At 44.0% G+C, this 17,290-nt stretch overlaps 1 long non-coding RNA gene across 3 annotated transcripts in view; it reads left to right on the top strand.

Moving 5' to 3' along the window:
• The window catches only part of LOC137636906 (uncharacterized), a 45,799-nt gene that overhangs the window by 24 nt on the left and 28,485 nt on the right, over positions 1–17,290 (top strand). For 2 of the 3 annotated variants that reach the window (XR_011043285.1, XR_011043283.1), the window contains exons 1-2: positions 1–54; positions 5,441–5,603. The exon at positions 1–54 is cut by the window's left edge and continues 24 nt beyond it. This is a non-coding gene — a long non-coding RNA (uncharacterized lncRNA). Of the gene's footprint in view, positions 55–112; positions 238–5,440; positions 5,604–17,290 lie in introns of those variants that run through there. The other variant, XR_011043284.1, reaches the window with a different exon arrangement.

Genomic DNA, 17,290 nt, shown 5'->3' on the forward strand with positions numbered 1-17,290 from the left:
GTTTCGTAACCCTCCATCTTGTTCTCCCTGCTAACCTTCAAAGATAAATCAAATGTGAGTTATTTCTCAGTTTTTAATTATATCATATACGTAACATACCTTCTGCTAAATGCTTTTTCTTTATGCAGTGATTATTACAGAAACTGTGACCGTGTCAAAACTTTTCTGAAACCACAAAGTTTTATGTCATATGTAAAACACTTATTTTAGGGAAATTGCTTCAGATTTTGTGGCAAGGTGAGGTATAGGTATAAAGAAAGTGCCACTCCGAAATTGACCTGTTCATTATGGTTTCATTGTAGTGTATTACAGGGCAATGTAACCTAGGAAATCAACTACTTTTTCTTATAGAAAAAATGGTAATTTTTTATTGTATTACAGGGTGAGATTTCGAACAGAAAATATATGTTTTCCTAACGCTCTCTTCGAAATTAACACTCGTTCCCGTCGCAAATGAAGAGTTTCTTTCATGGAAAGTATTTTTCTTGTAGTTTTAACTTGCTCTGATATCTACCACATTACGTATCCCATTAGTAATGGGGTCCTAATTCGGTCCCTTGGTGGGAATCGGTGTTGACAGCGAAAATGGAAAAATAATAGATGAAGAAAGGGGCAGAAATCAATGAAACTACAAGAAAACTTAACCTAATTGTATTTCGTGCTAATATAACTGGGTGAGTCAACCCTACTGAGTCACTGCCTCCGAAGTAGCTCTATTGAGGACCGTTTTCTATACACCAATTCAGAATGGTCTTTGCTTCGCTTGCATAATAACATTTTAATGCTCATTTGTTCCGGGCAGCGTATTGAGGTCCACTATTTAAGGCATTCAGGGTGTATGTATGATGACTCATGCCCCATTACTCCTTTATTTTCAACCCCTTAATGTTAAGAATAGATTTTTTTTTTATTATAAAAAAGATCTGTTTTAATGTTACTTTTCTCTATATTTCAATGGTTCATAACTTTTTGTATAACTTAGTTATTTCTGTAGATCCTTTCCTCATTAGGCTATTTTTCCATGTTGGAGTCCTTGGGCTTATGGCAGGGTTTTCTTATTGTGTTCACTTAGCAAGGGCTCCTTACTCACATCTCCCTTTAAAAGAAAGTCATATTGGATCTTTTTCATAAATTATTCTTTTTCGGTTGTATAGTGTCTTGTTGACGTTCGTGTAAAAAGCGAACATATGCACCTGTAATTTTTTCATATTTAAGAGAGCAAAGTTTTCACAAAGCCTTCAAATATAATTTTTCTAAATGAAAGTATGTTCGGAACGTCAATTTGGGTACTTTGCAAAATAGACGTTACGTTCTGGTTTTACCGTGATTTAACTGAGGCCAAGTATTCGTCTTTAAAACGTATAGGTACAGTAGGTTAAGAAATTTCACAACCTTGGAGACGCCTGTTATGTTGACAAAACCTTAGGTTGAATAATTTCACAGATGCCGATATATTTCAATATAAATTAGATAACGTGGCAGCTGGCTATGATTAACAAATATGAGTAAGTGTTAAGGTTGGATTGAATAGAAACCAAGGGTTTCCTGTTATAGAGATTAGACGTTGTCAGGTTACGTCGAAAAGGGTAAGTTTAAGTAGGTGAATTAATTTTTTTCAAGTGAAATCAGGTTTCCAGGAAAAATATGATAGAAGGAAATTGTTAAGCCTGATCAATGATTTAAGGGGTCAATAAAAGTACTTGAGTACTGTGGGCTACATACTAAGTTAAATGGTCCCTGAACGTTACACAGGCTATACTGTATGCCAAGTAATGTAAACTGATGGATCTTTAAATTCTGAAAGTATTGAGTCTTAATGTTAAAAATTTGCCGTTAAAAAAAAAAAGGGTAAAAATCCTGGAATAAATGTTGCCAGGCATTTACTGTTTTAAAAACAGATATATTGACTTAAAGGGGTAATGTTAGTCACCAATCCATAAAAGATTCATGTAATCAACCATAACTTTGGACATCTTTGTCACAGACTTCAAACTTGGTTTATAAGTGTATGAAAATCCACGCCAATTAATATATGTCGAGGTTGTGAATTTAGCTGACACGGGGGAGGTCGCCGCTCTTGAGTCTCCCTCTATAGTTCATTTTTTTTAGCGATGCATATTTGCACCGATTCTCAGCGGTGCCCTTTTAGCTCGGAAAAGTTTCCTGATCGCTGATTGGTTAGAATTATCTTGTCCAACCAATCAGCGATCCGGAAACTTTTCCGAGCTGAAAGGGCACCGCTGCGAGTCGGTGCAAATATGCATCCTAAAAGAAATGGACTATAGTTGGTCATTGCGATAAGTTCTTTTCAATGTCAGTTTGCTACTTTCTTGACTCTTCTTAAAGCAACTGCAGTGTTCCCCCTCATTTTTACTTGGCTGTTGAGTGGCCTTAGGCCAGAATGGCCCAAATTCTCAATAAGCTAATGCCGTGCTTTTGCACGAGTTTCATACCCTAGGGTAAAGTACAAATGATCAACAGTAGGAAAGGTTTATTTATTTATTTTTTTTTTTTTATATATTTCATTGAATTATAGACTTAATTTAAATCAAGATCTTTATAACCTGATACCTCTGAAGGAATTAAGTTTTCCTACACTTGGGGCTTGAATATGGCCATTTAACTAATGCTCCTGTTGCGTCAAACATTAACAATTGAACATATTTCATGTGGATGTATGAAAAAGTGATGTCATGTATTGATCTTAAATCACTTAGATCTTTTTTTATTATATTATTATTACTTGCTATGCTACAACCCTAGTTGGAAAAGTAGAATGCTATAAGCTCCAACAGTGAAAATAGCCCAGTGAGGAAAGAAAACCAGGATAAATAAAATATCTTAAGAATACTAACATTAGAATAAATACTTCTTTTATATATTATAAAAACTTTAAAAAAACAAGAGGAAGAGAAACGAGATAGAAAAGTGTGCCCGAGTGTACCCTCAAGTAAGAGAACTCTAACCCAAGACAGTGGAAGACCATGGTACAGAGGCTATGGCACTACCCAAGACTAGAGAACAATGATTTGATTTTGGAGTGTCCTTCTCCTAGAAGAGCTGCTTACCATAGCTAAAGAGTCTCTTCTACCCTTACCAAGAGAAAAGTAGCCACTTGACAATTACATAGAAGTAGTTAACCCCTTAGGTGAAGAAGAATTGTTTGGTAATCTCAGTGTTGTCAAGTGAATGAGGACAGAGGAGAATCTGTAAAGAATAGGCCAGACTATTCGGTGTATGTGTAGGCAAAGGGAAAGAACCGTTACCAGAGAGAAGGATCCAATGCAGTACCGTCTGGCCAGTCAATGGACCCCATAACTCTCTAGCAGTAGTATTTCAATGGGCGACTGGTGCCACCCTGGCCAACCTACTACCTACCAATTGTAACCTTGTGATTCCTTTATTTTCTCTAAATGTAAAAACAAACATCCAAACCAGCCTCGTACGAACTAATATATTGGAATCAGTATTACATTAGATTTGATTATTTTCTCCACACAAGAACAAACCCCAAAATGAGTCCTATACAAGCTATAGATTGGAATCAATAGTTTGGTTGAACTTTTTGAACTACCAGACATTTATTTACCACTACTTTCTACCAGGTAGAAAGAGTAGAAGACTTTAGCTATGGTAAGCAGCTCTTGTAGGAGAAGGACATGCCAATTTTAAACCATTGTCGTAAGGGTAGAAGAGACTTTATCTATGGGAAGCAGCTCTTATGGGAGAAGGACATGCCAATATTAAACTATTGCCGTAAGGATAGAAGAGACTTTATCTATGGTAAGCAGCTCTTATAGGAGAAGGACATGCCAATATTAAACTATTGCCGTAAGGATAGAAGAGACTTTATCTATGGTAAGCAGCTCTTGTAGGAGAAGGACATGCCAATATTAAACTATTGCCGTAAGGATAGAAGAGACTTTATCTATGGGAAGCAGTTCTTGTAGGAGAAGGACATGCCAATATTAAACCATTGCCGTAAGGGTAGAAGAGACTTTATCTATGGGAAGCAGTTCTTGTAGGAGAAGGACATGCCAATATTAAACCATTGCCGTAAGGGTAGAAGAGACTTTACCTATGGGAAGCAGCTCTTATAGGAAACACTCCAATATCAAAACATTGTTCTCTAGTCGTTGGTAGTGCCATAGCCTCTTTATCATGGTCTTCCACTGTCTTGGGTTAGAGTTTTCTTTCTTGAAGTTGCACTCAGGTGCACTATTCATTTTTCATTATTTTCTTTCCTCTGGGCTATTTTCGAGTTGGAGCCCTTGGGCTTATAGCATCCAGCTTTTCCAACTAGGGTTGTAGCTTAGCTATTAATAATATGGTGCATTGCTCCCAGCATCCAATTATTGCCTCTCCCCGGCGTACCTAGGTCATCTCGTATAGTTGATTTAAAGAAGGAAGACAGTATTAGAAAGGAAATGAGGAAGTGGGTAACCTATAGTCAATTTGTTTTAATGAGGCGCATTTGCACTGTCTCGCTGAAGTGCCCTTTTAGCTTGGAAAAGTTTCCTGAGCGCTGATTGGTTAGAATTATCTTGTCCAACCAATCAGCAATCAGGAAACATTTCCGAGCTAAAATAGTACCGCTGCGAGTGGGTGCAAATCTGTCTCGCTAAAAAAAATTGGTTATAGATCAGATTTTTTATTTGTGATGAACACAACGTTGGTTGAATTGAGTATTGAATTTAATATTAAATAAATGCAATGTATAGAGCAATATAATTGTTTAATCCATCTAAAAAATGAAATTAATAGATTTTTATTGTATCATATTTCTTTGATTTCTGAATAAGACAAAAAAAAAATTATATTTTTTAATGCAAATTGTCTGTGAAGTGTATAGAGTCCAATAGATTTAAAATGTATTATGAGGACTTGACTGAGAATTGTTTTAAGGCATTCACTGAGGTCACCTTTGGTAACAGACCCATAATTTTAACAGCAGTTTCAGCTCCGACCTCAGTGAAGGGTAACAGAAAGGTCATGATCGACTACTAGGTTGAGTTATCAAAGGGATAAACTGGTTTCTCAATCCTAATACCTGATACCTGTTATTAATATACTGAAGGTCCTTAACTTAATGAACAAACATTCAGAGATAGACAATTTCCAACTGAAATCATAAATTTTAGATGGTGTCAAAAGTTCATAAGGAAATAGAGTAATAAACAATATTTGTTTACTTTTGCAGCTGAAACTTGTAGCCATGGGAGTTGAGTGAATCCTACATTAGGCCAAAATTTAATATAATTTGAATCATCAGCAGCTTTTTGGAACCTGTTACATTTGTAAATTGAGGACATTCTCTACTATTTTACAGGCCCAAGATTGAAAGATAGTATAGGAGAAGGATAAGGTTATTTTTTATACAACTGTGTTCAACTATATTAATACTGCAATTTAAGACTAATGACTTATATGAAATTTGCAGATGGAATCTTTCAACAACTATGAGTGTGGATTCTTTACTGCCTTTTTTGGTCCAATAACTCAATGTTGACCACAATTAGAGGCCCATATATATACTGGGTTCATACCAGCATTAGCAAGATGATGATGTCATGCCAAAATACAGGTGGAGGAGAATTGCCCGAGTAAGTAATAAAGAAATTCCCTGTAGTCTTATCCTGGGGATCCTTTCTCTCGTACCAGATTCCAGTGATAAACTAGGAAAGCTTTTCCAACAGGGCCTGTTGTTTAGCTAGTAAAAATGATGTGTTTGATGTTGGAAATAGTTAAGCCTATGTGTGGGTTTTGGAACAGGGCAACTTGTTCTGGATGTTTGGAAATATACAGATCAGTATATTTTCAATATTTAACTTAGCCGGTGATTATATAGCTGCAACTCTGTTGCTCGACAGACAACTCTACGGTAAAAACTCGCCAGCGATCGCTACACAGGTTGCGGGTGTGCCCAACAGCGCCATCTGTCGCCCAGATACCCAGCTCTCAATGTAAAGAGACTCAATTTCCTCTCTGTCGACGTGTCGACAAGACGTACTTTACTCGCTGTTGCTAAACTGGAGTTTTTCACATCTATTTGGTGAAGTACTATATTCTAGTTTTGAGCTTTCGCAATGCAGGTGTTTTATCTTCATCTTAAATCTTGAACTCGTTTTGGATAGATTTAATTATGGTGACCAAGAGAGTATGGACTTTCTTTCACTTTTAAATGGCCGACCCTTCCCTTAGACGGAAGTGTGTTTAGGCTTTTAGTAATTATCTTATCACGTTATAATTTATTTATAGATTTTCCTCTATATATTTTATATCTCTCCGCCTTTATTAGGCCTCTTCGATTAACTTTCCATTTATTATAAACAATAAAAATAAATTTTGATGTTTTGTTTATATGCGACCTTTCCTAAGAGTAGGCGGTCCTAACTTGGAAACCGAAGTTAATCAACGTTGAGCCCTTTATATCGTTTTTAGCTTTTAAAGAGCTAAGGATTTAAAACTTTTTAAATGTAATATTTTATGAAAGAATTTCTTTGATAGTCTTTGTACTGTTTTCAAAGATGAACTAACGTTTAGTTTATTTATGCTACGCAGTTGTTGACGTTCAGGACGTTCAACATGCGCTCTATCGTTACGATAGAGAGAGAGTGTATCACGGTTTCACTTTGCAGTAAGCGTAAATCGATTCTAACGTTTTGTTCATTCTTTCTTAGCTTAAATGTTTTAAATTCTATTTTAAAGGAACTTTTTATTTGAAAAACCTTTCAGTTTTTTCCTTTAGTCAAATAACATGTTTTTTTGACGAAATATAATTGGGCTCTTCTCTTAGGTGCGAAATCAAGAGAGAGAGAGAGAGAGAGAGATAGAGACGGAGGGAGAGAGAGGAGAGAAAACGTTCCGTTCAAGCGGGTAACGTTGTTCTCGAGTTACTCTCGTCCCTAGTCTCTGTACGGGGAGGAAGGATAAAACGTTTTTAGTTTTTTATTCTCGTCCCCAGGCTATGTGCGGTGAGAGATTGAAAACGTAGTTTATATGAACTAGTGTTTAGTCTCTTTCCCATCCACTGATTTTTTTATCTTAAAATATGTTTTCTGTTTTTTGCTGGTATTAATGAGCTTGCATTATACAACTGATTTCGCAATTACTACCGTTTAATGAAGGGTAGAATTGCGTGTTCAGGTAGAAATCAGTAAAAGTTTCGATTTCAGTGAAATAAGTGCAAAACAGAAAATCGAAGTGATAAAGTGATATGCGCATAGTGTTACAGTGTTGCGTCCGAGGGTTCGTCTGTTCGTGCCTGTCGTTCACCTAGTCCGGGACCTCTTGCATGCTCCCAAGCCCAGGGGAGAAGTAATGTCAAACGACTTATGGGTTCGAGAGGCCTTGATCAACGAACAGACGTTTCCCTCTATGGTATCGGGTGTATCTTACCAAGATCTCCCCTGCCATAAGACGAGAGAGACGTTGTTTCTCCTCGTCATCCGAAGGCTTTTCGCATAAGAAACCTGTCACAAGGTTTCGAAGCCCTTAAGCGAAAGTAAGTCCTTTCAGGACGGGTCCAGCGTCCTGGTTACAGCCATTAGGACGCTCTGACCCTATGCAGTCATCGGATAACTGCTCGCCGCCTAACAAAAGCGTAACACAGACTCCGAGAGTCTTTTTTTGTTGGCAAAGTGTTGCGGTCACAGGCGTTACCCTCGTCTCTTACCACAACCATTTCCGTTGATCCTTAATGGGTTGTATGGCAAGACATGCAGTATATGCTTGCCTCCCTTATGGAAGACTATTCTGCCGATTAGTCCGTTGAGTCTACCCGTTTATCTCATCGATATCCTGGCTTTCAGCCAACCTAACGTTCCTTTGTGCTTACTGTTGACGTTGGCGTAGCTAAGTCACGTCAGTCAGGTTGTTTAGAACCACACTCGATGCGGTCTCGTGTGGTTTTTCAGCCGCATTTGGACGTTAGGCCACTTGCTGATGCTCCTGTTGACGTTCAAGACGTTCACTTACAATAGGAGTTGACTTGTTTTGACGCTGTGCGTCAACCTCCGCATTCTAGAGTTGTTTTCACTGCTCAGTCTAGGCAGTCAAAGCAGTCTCGAGTGGACGCTGTGCGTCCTCACGCACCTGTTGTGGTTGACAGTTCAGTTGTTGACAGTTCACAGACTGTCAAGCAGTTACATGACGTTGCGTTCTGGTCCGCTACTAATGCACCAGTGAGTGTGGACTCTGCTTGTAAAGCATTGCCACCACGATAGGTCTCTCCCTTGCTTGAGACTCAGCTTTTATCGGACAAGGTTCCTGTGGATGAGGAAGTTGCTGTTCCCCCTCCTTCTGATATTCCTTTGAGGACTCTGTCAGATGGAGAGGAGCCTAAAGCTGCTTAGCCCCCTATGGACTTTAATTAAATCATGATGATTTTTTTTAAGGATCTTTGTCCGGATCTTTTTGTAACTGCTGCTCCTCGTTCGCCTAAACGTCAGAGCTTACACTAGGCCTAGCTACTTCGAAGCCGTTGTTTTTAAGCTAGTGCTCTCTCGCTCTCCTAGAGAGCTTTACGTTGGCTAGGCGACTGGTTTTTCACCAGGAGGAGTTTGGGGGATACAGCCTTTGCTTTCCCTTCTTTTAAACTGGCTTATAGAGCGAGAGTCTGATATGACACGAGAGAAGTTCTCGGCTTGGGAGTTCATGCCTCTGCCCAGATAGACTTCTCAGATCTTGTAGACTCTCCCTGGCGCCTGGCCAGGAGACGCTCCAAGTTTTTTACAGGTCAACTTCACAACTGTTTTCGAGCCTTTGAAGTTTTGCTGTACAATTATGTCATGCATAAACAAGGCTTTTAGGGATGGAAAGCGGTACCGCCTCAGTCGCTAACCCCGTCTGTGGCCGCACCTACTCCCGTAGACCCTAAATGGGCTTTGCTGCAAGACATGCAGTCCAAGCTTGCGTTCTTGATGGAGGACTTTAATGCGGAGAAGGTTGCTACCGAACCTTCTGGCCAACAACCTTCCAACCGGTCGGTTGTGCGCCATGTTGACGCTGAGGTAACCTACTCGCGTCTGCCAGTTGAGGTGGTTCCTCCACCGATGCGACCCAGTGTGGGTTGTCAGCCGCACGTTGTCGTTAAGCGACGCTCGGAGGTGGTTGTTGACGTTCAGGACGTTCAACAACCAGCAGAGGTGACTTGTTTTGACGCAGTGCGTCAACCTCAGCAACCCGGTAGGGTGTTGACTGCACAACCCAGACGGTCTAGACAGTCTCGGGTTGACGCTGTGCTTCCTCGCGCACCCATGGTTGTTGACAGTTCACAGACTGTGCAGCAGTTCCATGATGTTGCGTCCGGCTCCGTCACGCATGCACCAGTGCGACCGGACTCAGCGAGCCAGACGTTGCCCACTCCGTTGCCGTTTCCTCATCAGTTTTCGGATGAGGAACCCTCTGATGAGGACGTTGCTGAACAACAAGACGATCAGCCCCCAGAATAGATCAAGCCCTGCTATCCATCCAGAAGATGCTGAAGAAGGAACGCTGCTCAGTCAGGCTGTGGATGAGTCTGATAGGGACGCTGTCATCCGTGGAACAATTTGTGTCACTAGGAAGACTACACCTCCGTCCTCTTCATACCATCTAGCTTTTCACTGGAAAAAGGACAAGACGCTAGAAGCGGTCTCGATCCCGGTTTCCGAAAAGATAAAGTCTTGTCTGACTTGGTGGAAGGACAATATCAACCTAAGAGAGGGTCTTCCCCTGGCTGTTTAGACTCCCAACCACGTTCTCTTCTCGGACGCATCGGACGTGGGCTGGGGCGCGACACTAGACGGTCGGGAATGCTCAGGACTGTGGAACTCGAGTCAGAGGAGCATGCATATCAACTGCAAGGAGCTGTTGGCAGTACATCTGGCCTTGAAAAGCTTCAAGTCCCTCCTTCGAGGCAAAGTGGTGGAAGTTAACTCGGACAACACCACGGCCTTGGCGTACATCTCCAAACAAGGAGGTACCCACTCACTGACGTTGTACGAGATCGCAAGGGACCTGCTCATCTGGTCAAAAGGTCAAGACATCTCCCTAGTAACGAGGTTCATCCAAGGCGACTTGAACGTCATAGCAGATTGTCTCAGTCGGAAAGGGCAAGTAATTCCAACCGAATGGACCCTCCACAAGGATGTGTGCAAGAGACTTTGGGCCACTTAGGGTAAACCATCCATAGATCTCTTTGCAACCTCGCTGACCAAGAGGCTTCCAATCTATTGCTCTCCAGTCCCGGACCCAGCAGCAATACATATAGATGCTTTCCTCCTAGATTGGTCACATCTGGATCTCTACGCATTCCCACCGTTCAAGATTGTCAACAAGGTACTGCAGAAGTTCGCCTCTCACGAAGGGACAAGGTTGACGTTAGTTGCTTCCCTCTGGCCCGCGAGAGAATGGTTCACCGAGATACTTCGATGGTTAGTAGACGTTCTCAGTAGTCTTCCTCTAAGGGTAGACCTTCTACGTCAGCCACACGTAAAGAAGGTACTCCTAAGCCTCCACGCTCTTCTTCTGACTGCCTTCAGACTATCGAAAGACTCTCGAGAGCTAGAGGCTTTTCGAAGGAAGCAGCCAGTGCGATTGCTAGAGCAAGGAGAGCGTCTTCCATTAGAGTCTACCAATCGAAGTGGGAAGTCTTCCGAGACTGGTGCAAGTCAGTTTCTGTATCCTCGACCAGTACCTCTGTAGTTCAAATAGCTGTTTTTCTCCTATACCTGAGAAAAGGACGATCCCATTCAGCTCCCACTATCAAGAGCTACAGAAGCATTTTGGCATCGGTCTTCCGGCATAGAGATTTAGATCTTTCCAAACATAAAGATCTGCAAGACCTCCTTAAGTCTTTTGAGACCACCAAGGAGCGTCGTTTGGCTACCCCTGGATGGAATTTAGACGTGGTACTAAGATTCTTCATGTCAGACAGGTTGGAGCCGTTACAATCAGCCTCCCTGAAAGATCTCACTCTTAAGACTCTTTTCCTGGTATGCTTAGCCTCGGCTAAAAGAGTCAGTGAGATTCATGCCTTCAGCAAGAACATCGGATTTTCGTCAGAAAAAGCCACTTGTTCGCTGCAACTTGGTTTTCTAGCCAAAAATGAGCTGCCTTCTCGGCCTTGGCCTAAATCTTTCGATATCCCCAGCTTATCGGAGATAGTAGGCAATGAACTAGAAAGAGTCTTATGCCCTGTTAGAGCTCTTAAGTTCTATTTAAAGCGTACTAAACCTTTACGAGGCCAATCTGAAGCTTTATGGTGTTCAGTTAAGAAACCATCCTTGCCTATGTCAAAGAATGCTTGGTCAGACTTTATCAGATTGTTAATACGAGAAGCTCATTCACATCTGAGTGAGGAAGACCGAACTTTGCTTAAGGTGAAGACGCACGAAGTTAGAGCTGTAACAACTTCCGTGGCCTTTAAGCAAAATATATCTCTGCAAAGTATAATGGACGCAACCTATTGGAGAAGCAAGTCAGTGTTCGCGTCATTTTACTTGAAAGATGTCCAGTCTCTTTACAAGAACTGCTACACTCTGGGACCATTCGTAGCAGCGAGTGCAGTAGTGGGTGAGGGCTCAACCACTACAATTCCCTAATTCCATACCCTTTTAATCTTTCTCTTGAAATGTTATTGTTGTTTTTTTTTGGGTTGTCCGGAAGGCTAAGAAGCCTTTCGCATCCTGGTTGATTTGGCGGGTGGTCAAAGTCATTTCTTGAGAGCGCCTAGATTAGGGGTTTGATGAGGTCCTGTTGTATGGGTTGCAACCCTTGATACTTCAGATCCTAGGGGTCGATCAGCATCCTAAGAGGATCGCGAGGCTCCGTAAGGAAGACGTACTTAAAAGGCAGAGTAATTGTTCAAGTCGACTTCCTTACCAGGTACCTATTTATTTTGTTTTTGTTATTTTGATAACTTCTAAAATGAAATAAAAACTCTTAGCTCATAAAAGTGTAAACATATATTGCTGGTCTCTACCCACCCCCCTGGGTGTGAATCAGCTATATAATCACCGGCTAAGTTAAATATTGAAAAATGTTATTTTGATTATAAAATAAATTTTTGAATATACTTACCCGGTGATTATAAATTAAATGACCCTCCCTTCCTCCCCAATAGAGACGCAGTGGGACGAGGAGAAAATTGAGTCTGTTTACATTGAGAGCTGGGTATCTGGGCGACAGATGGCGCTGTTGGGCACACCCGCAACCTGTGTAGCGATCGCTGGCGAGTTTTTACCGTAGAGTTGTCTGTCGAGCAACAGAGTTGCAGCTATATAATCACCGGGTAAGTATATTCAAAAATTTATTTTATAATCAAAATAACATATTTCGACAAGGTACAGTTGCTAATAATTCGCAAAACCTTGAGGGGTTTGGAACAGTTGCATAAGAGAGACCTTTTTGCTTTCATATTTGGGTAGACTTTACTGAACCTTGACATCGCCATCACTGCCTGCTTTTAGTGTGGGATTCAGAAATAGAGTTTTTGAAGGAATTTAAACACAAATTTTCCATTAAATTTGTGTCGGTACTTTCCGAAGTTCATGAGCATCACCCGCCCTCCTCTCAGTGCTGTGTTGGAAAAGTTCCTTTAGCTATTGACAGATTTTCAGGTTGGAATAAGTAATGAGAACAAGGGTAGTCATGCATTCACCCAAGTAACCTCCTGATAGGGCAGCAGCTATGCATGGCTGGGAGCTGTAAACATGTCAGCATATAACAAGAGCATCAGCCATAGAAAATTTTATATGAAGTTTGGAATTTGGGGCTTTCACTTCAATAGGGGGGAACAGCACTGAACTTCGTTCAAATAAATTATTTTTTAACCAAGATATTGTTTCTTTGGAACCAGACAAAAGACCGACTCCTTGTTGAACCTTCCCATGATTAGATACCAGTTTGTTAAAAAAAATAAAAAAAAAGAGGGGGGGGAGGGGGGGCAAAGAAAGCACAATAACTCAGAGTAATACCCCACTTTAGCTCAGTTTGATGTGCATCTTTCGACTTTGTTGCTTGTCCTCAAGTGTTGAGTATGAAATGAAGTTCACATTACTTCTGTTCCTACATCGTAAATGAACGATGATTACTGTACTTCACATGGAAGCTTACATTATTAATGTAGATTTGTTCCATAACTGGAATACAAACCTCGCTATTTAATAGGGGTATTACTTTCAGCGTAGCTGAAATGACGAGCCATTAATTTTTAACGAGGGTTAACTACCCACACCGCTAGTTAGGGAGGGTAGCTTGCTACCTCTCCCCCTCACACACCTGTGATTGAGCTCACTTTGCTTTCGGCTCGTATGTTGAACGGTCGTTGCCACTCTTCATCCTCGCTGACTTTTGGTGGCCATTATCGCCAATTTGTTTTCTCTCTTGACTTCTGCGACCATGCGCACCTGCCCTGGACTCTCCAGCGGCCCTTGTGGAACATGTATGTCGGTGGTTGAGACTGATCCTCACGCCCTTTGTCCTTCCTGCAGAGGTCAACGGTGGGATAGTGTTAACAAGTGCAGGGAGTGGTCTTCCTCCCAGTGGGAGAGGTTTGCGCGACGGCGGAAGAAGAAGTCCAAGCGGGATGTTTCTCCTTCGAAGGAAGAAAAACCCAAGGCCTCTTCTTCCGTCGCCCAACACTCCTCCGAAGCTCCTACTCGTTCGGTCTCTTACTTAAGACTAGTAGTAGTGTAGACCAAGTTATTGTTGACCAACCCCGGGTCTCGAGAGGTGATGTTGTTGCTTCCCCTAGCAAAGCAGCCCCACCACTCTCCCCTGGTGAGGCCTTGTCACTAACTTCCCTTTTTCAGATACGGTCTTCCTTGGGGCTCATGGGTTCACCCTCCAAGGAATCCCTGCTGCAGTTCATCCGCATGGGTGCTTCTGTTAAGCAATCATCGTCGCCGTCAGAGGTAGATCCACCGACTCTTGTCGACGTTGTTGTGTCGAAGGTGTCTCATGCAGCGTCATCCATCTCTGCCACTCCAAACTCCACAGCTGTAGCTGCCGACTTGGTTTCCCCCGTTCCTGACCATCCTACGAGGGGGAAACTAAGTTCAACGTTGGTCTCTCCTGCAAGTGTTTCTTCCCCTCGGGGGAGTTCACTTATAGAGACTCCCCTTCGGAGTACTGCTGATGGTCAGCTTGCTGATCCAACAGCCCCCAGAGGGTGCATCCGTCGGAAGGCTCTCCTTCCTCTTCGCCTTAGAAGTCTCCCTTCGAGGTGCTTATTTGGTTCAACGTCATCACTGCAGTCCCCTGAAGAGGAGCCCCAGTCAGAGCTTCATACATCATCCATCACTGCACCTGCAACCAGTCTTGTGACTTCGGTCCTGGACCTCTCTGCAGATCGTTTGCGATCTCCTTCGGTGGATGGTCGTCCTTACAAAGGACACGTCGACCATCCATCCTCCAGACCTGCCGACCTTCCATCATCATTCCTGTGGCCTGTAGAGCCCACTGTAGTTCCACTTAAGTGCACAGCTGCGCGCCATCACAGTCGCCCTGCGCGACACACGCTCAGACCTTCAGCGCCCACAAGCAGATCATCACTCTACAGTGCTTCGGCGTGCCCGTCAACCTGCTCGTCCTCACAGACGGCAGCAGCCTCACACGCTTACGGGCTAACATTCACCAACACGTCAGCGCTCTCCTGCGCGCTACGTGCCCACATGCCCACGATCACCTGCACACCCTGCGCGCACACGCCCAGGGTCACCCATGCGCCAGCACACCACAGCGCACTTGCGCTCTCTTGCGCATACGCGCCTACAATCTCCTGAGCGCCAACGCTTGCCCACGCGCCAGCACTCGCCTGCGCGCCAACGCTCTCCTACGTGCCAGCGCCCTCCCCCGCGCCAACATCTGTGCCCTTCATCGCTTGCTCGCCAACCAGCGCGGCAAATACCTGCGCCCCATGACTCTCCAGCGCACAAGTCTGTAGGTGAGACGACAACCACATTGCCGCCCTCACCTACACACTAACTTTCATCAGCGCGCCAGCGCTATCTGCACACCACCATGTGTCCACGCGCCAACTCTGTGCGCCAGCATGTGCCCGCGCGGCAACTCTCTCCTACGGACGTGCGCCAACACACTCCTGCGCACCCACGCATGCTCCAAGATTCTCCCACACTCGGTCTAACTTTCTCCGGCGCGCGAGCATGCGCACCAACTGGCACGAGCACGGATGCGTCATCCAGCAAGGTTGCCATCACCTCATTCCCCTTCCCGCAAACGCATTCCAACGCGCACTGCGTGAGAAGGGAAACACTTTCAAGCAGAGGGGTTCAGGATTTCTAAACTGCCTTCTAAGGCAGACCCACCTATCACAGTGATTCCTCGTAGGGAACCTTCGGTCCCTTTCCCTTCAGGGGATGAGTCTGACAGTGCATCCGTCAGCCAGCAGCCCTGGTTCAGTGCCTTAGTCAGAGCCGTAACAGGCTTTCAAGCCTGTCCTGTCTGATCGCTCATCAGAGCGACCCATAGCTCTAGATCTAAGGCACGGAACCATGGCTTCCTCTACCCCTTTGAAGAGGAAAAGAGGAGTTTCTGACGCGATCACTTCCCCGAGGGCGAAGCTGACTCCATGCAGACCATCGAGACAAGTTCCTCCTGTTTCTCAGAGAGAGACTCCATCCCTGTCGGACGAAGACCTCCCGTCACCAAGGGAACCGCGCGTGGAGAGAGACTCCTCTATCGCACCAATGGAGGAAACCTCTCCACGCCAAGAGTTCCCCGCAATCTGAGATCAGGAGGGACATGCCACAAAGATCATAGATGTTGGAGTCTTGCCTCCTTCCTCGGAAGGAATCCAAAGACACTAAAACACTGCCAAAGTCCTCCACTAGGGCTAGAATGGAGACTGCCAGCCACTCAGGGAATGTCCGCTATTCACCCCAAGAAGAGCCTTTGGGGATAGGAGACTTTGCTGCAAGTCCTACAGCAGGAGACCACCAAGAGTCAGAGCATGCATTCTGGCAGGTTCTGACTCTAATGAGGGTTCTCAATGGGTTTTCCGACCCAGAGATACCCCCTCGACAGGGCAAAGACACGGTCTTAGACCGCGTCTTTGGTACTCAGAATCCCTCAAAGACCAGTGCAGCCCTGCCCTGGTCTCAAGGGTTGAAGAGTACCAGGGATAAGATCTCCCTACAGCTCTCTGAGTTTTCCTCCTCCAACTGTGCCGGTACCACGAACAAGCTCCTCCCACCTCGCGAACAGCAGAGTACTGTACAGTACTTCGAGATCCTGGAGGAACCCAGTTCAGCTCTTCCTCTTCACCACTCTCTGGAAGAGCTAACCAGGGGAATCCCTCTTGGGAGATTCTCCAACTGGGAGGTCTCGTTCTCGGCAACCGAGATCCTTAATCAGGAGGTCACCAAGTATGCTATGCAAGCTACATCATGGCTGGACATCTGGTTAGGGACCTTAGATATCCTGATACGGTCCGAGGATTTTTCCAAGGAACATACTAGGAAAGCTATGGAAACCTTCCTTCTCTCAGGCACTCACACGATCGAGTTTCTTGCCCACCAAGTCTCAAACTTGTGGGCAAACGCCATCTTGAAACGTCGAGATACAGTGTCTGAGAGGTCCCACCAGAATGTCCCTATCATCAAGATAAACAGGCTCAGACATTCCTCCCTAGAGGGGTCCCATCTGTTTGAGCCTAAGGATGTGGAACTTGCTGCTGAGAGGTGGAGGAAGTCTCATCAAGACTCCCTCCTCCATAAGGCTTTAACATCTAAGACCTATAAACCTCCAACACCCCAGCAGTCCCGTCCAACCAAGACCGTAACGACGACGAAAACAGCAGCGAAAACTGTGATGTCTAAGCCTTTTCTTGTCAAGGTCAGGAAAGGCAAAAAGTCCAGGGGAGGAAAGAATCCTAGAGGGAGCAGCCGAGGCCGCAAATGCTAGGATAGGCATTTCCCCTGCGTTTCCACCAGTGGGGGGGATGCCTACAAAGTTGCTCAGACAGGTGGAAGCAATTTGGGGGCGATTCCTGGACAATCTCCTTGATCCGTCTAGGTCTGCGTCCCGTTCATAACATCTCTACCTCCCCTGACAAGGAATCCAGTGTCATTAGACTCCCTTGCCATGGGATCGGCAAGGGGGCAAGCCCTTCGAGCAGAAAAATAAAAACTTTAACTAGGGACTCAGACACGAAGGTAATTTGTCTACAGGAAACCAAGATCAGTGACAAACCATTTAATCCTGGACTCAATTATCATTTTTGTAGATCCCCTCCTTTGCAAGCTGCAAGAGCTCAAGGTGGTACAGGTTTTATTATTCACAAATC

This window comes from Palaemon carinicauda, unplaced genomic scaffold (assembly GCF_036898095.1).
Source record: "Palaemon carinicauda isolate YSFRI2023 unplaced genomic scaffold, ASM3689809v2 scaffold439, whole genome shotgun sequence".
In the NCBI taxonomy this organism is placed as follows: domain Eukaryota; kingdom Metazoa; phylum Arthropoda; class Malacostraca; order Decapoda; family Palaemonidae; genus Palaemon; species Palaemon carinicauda.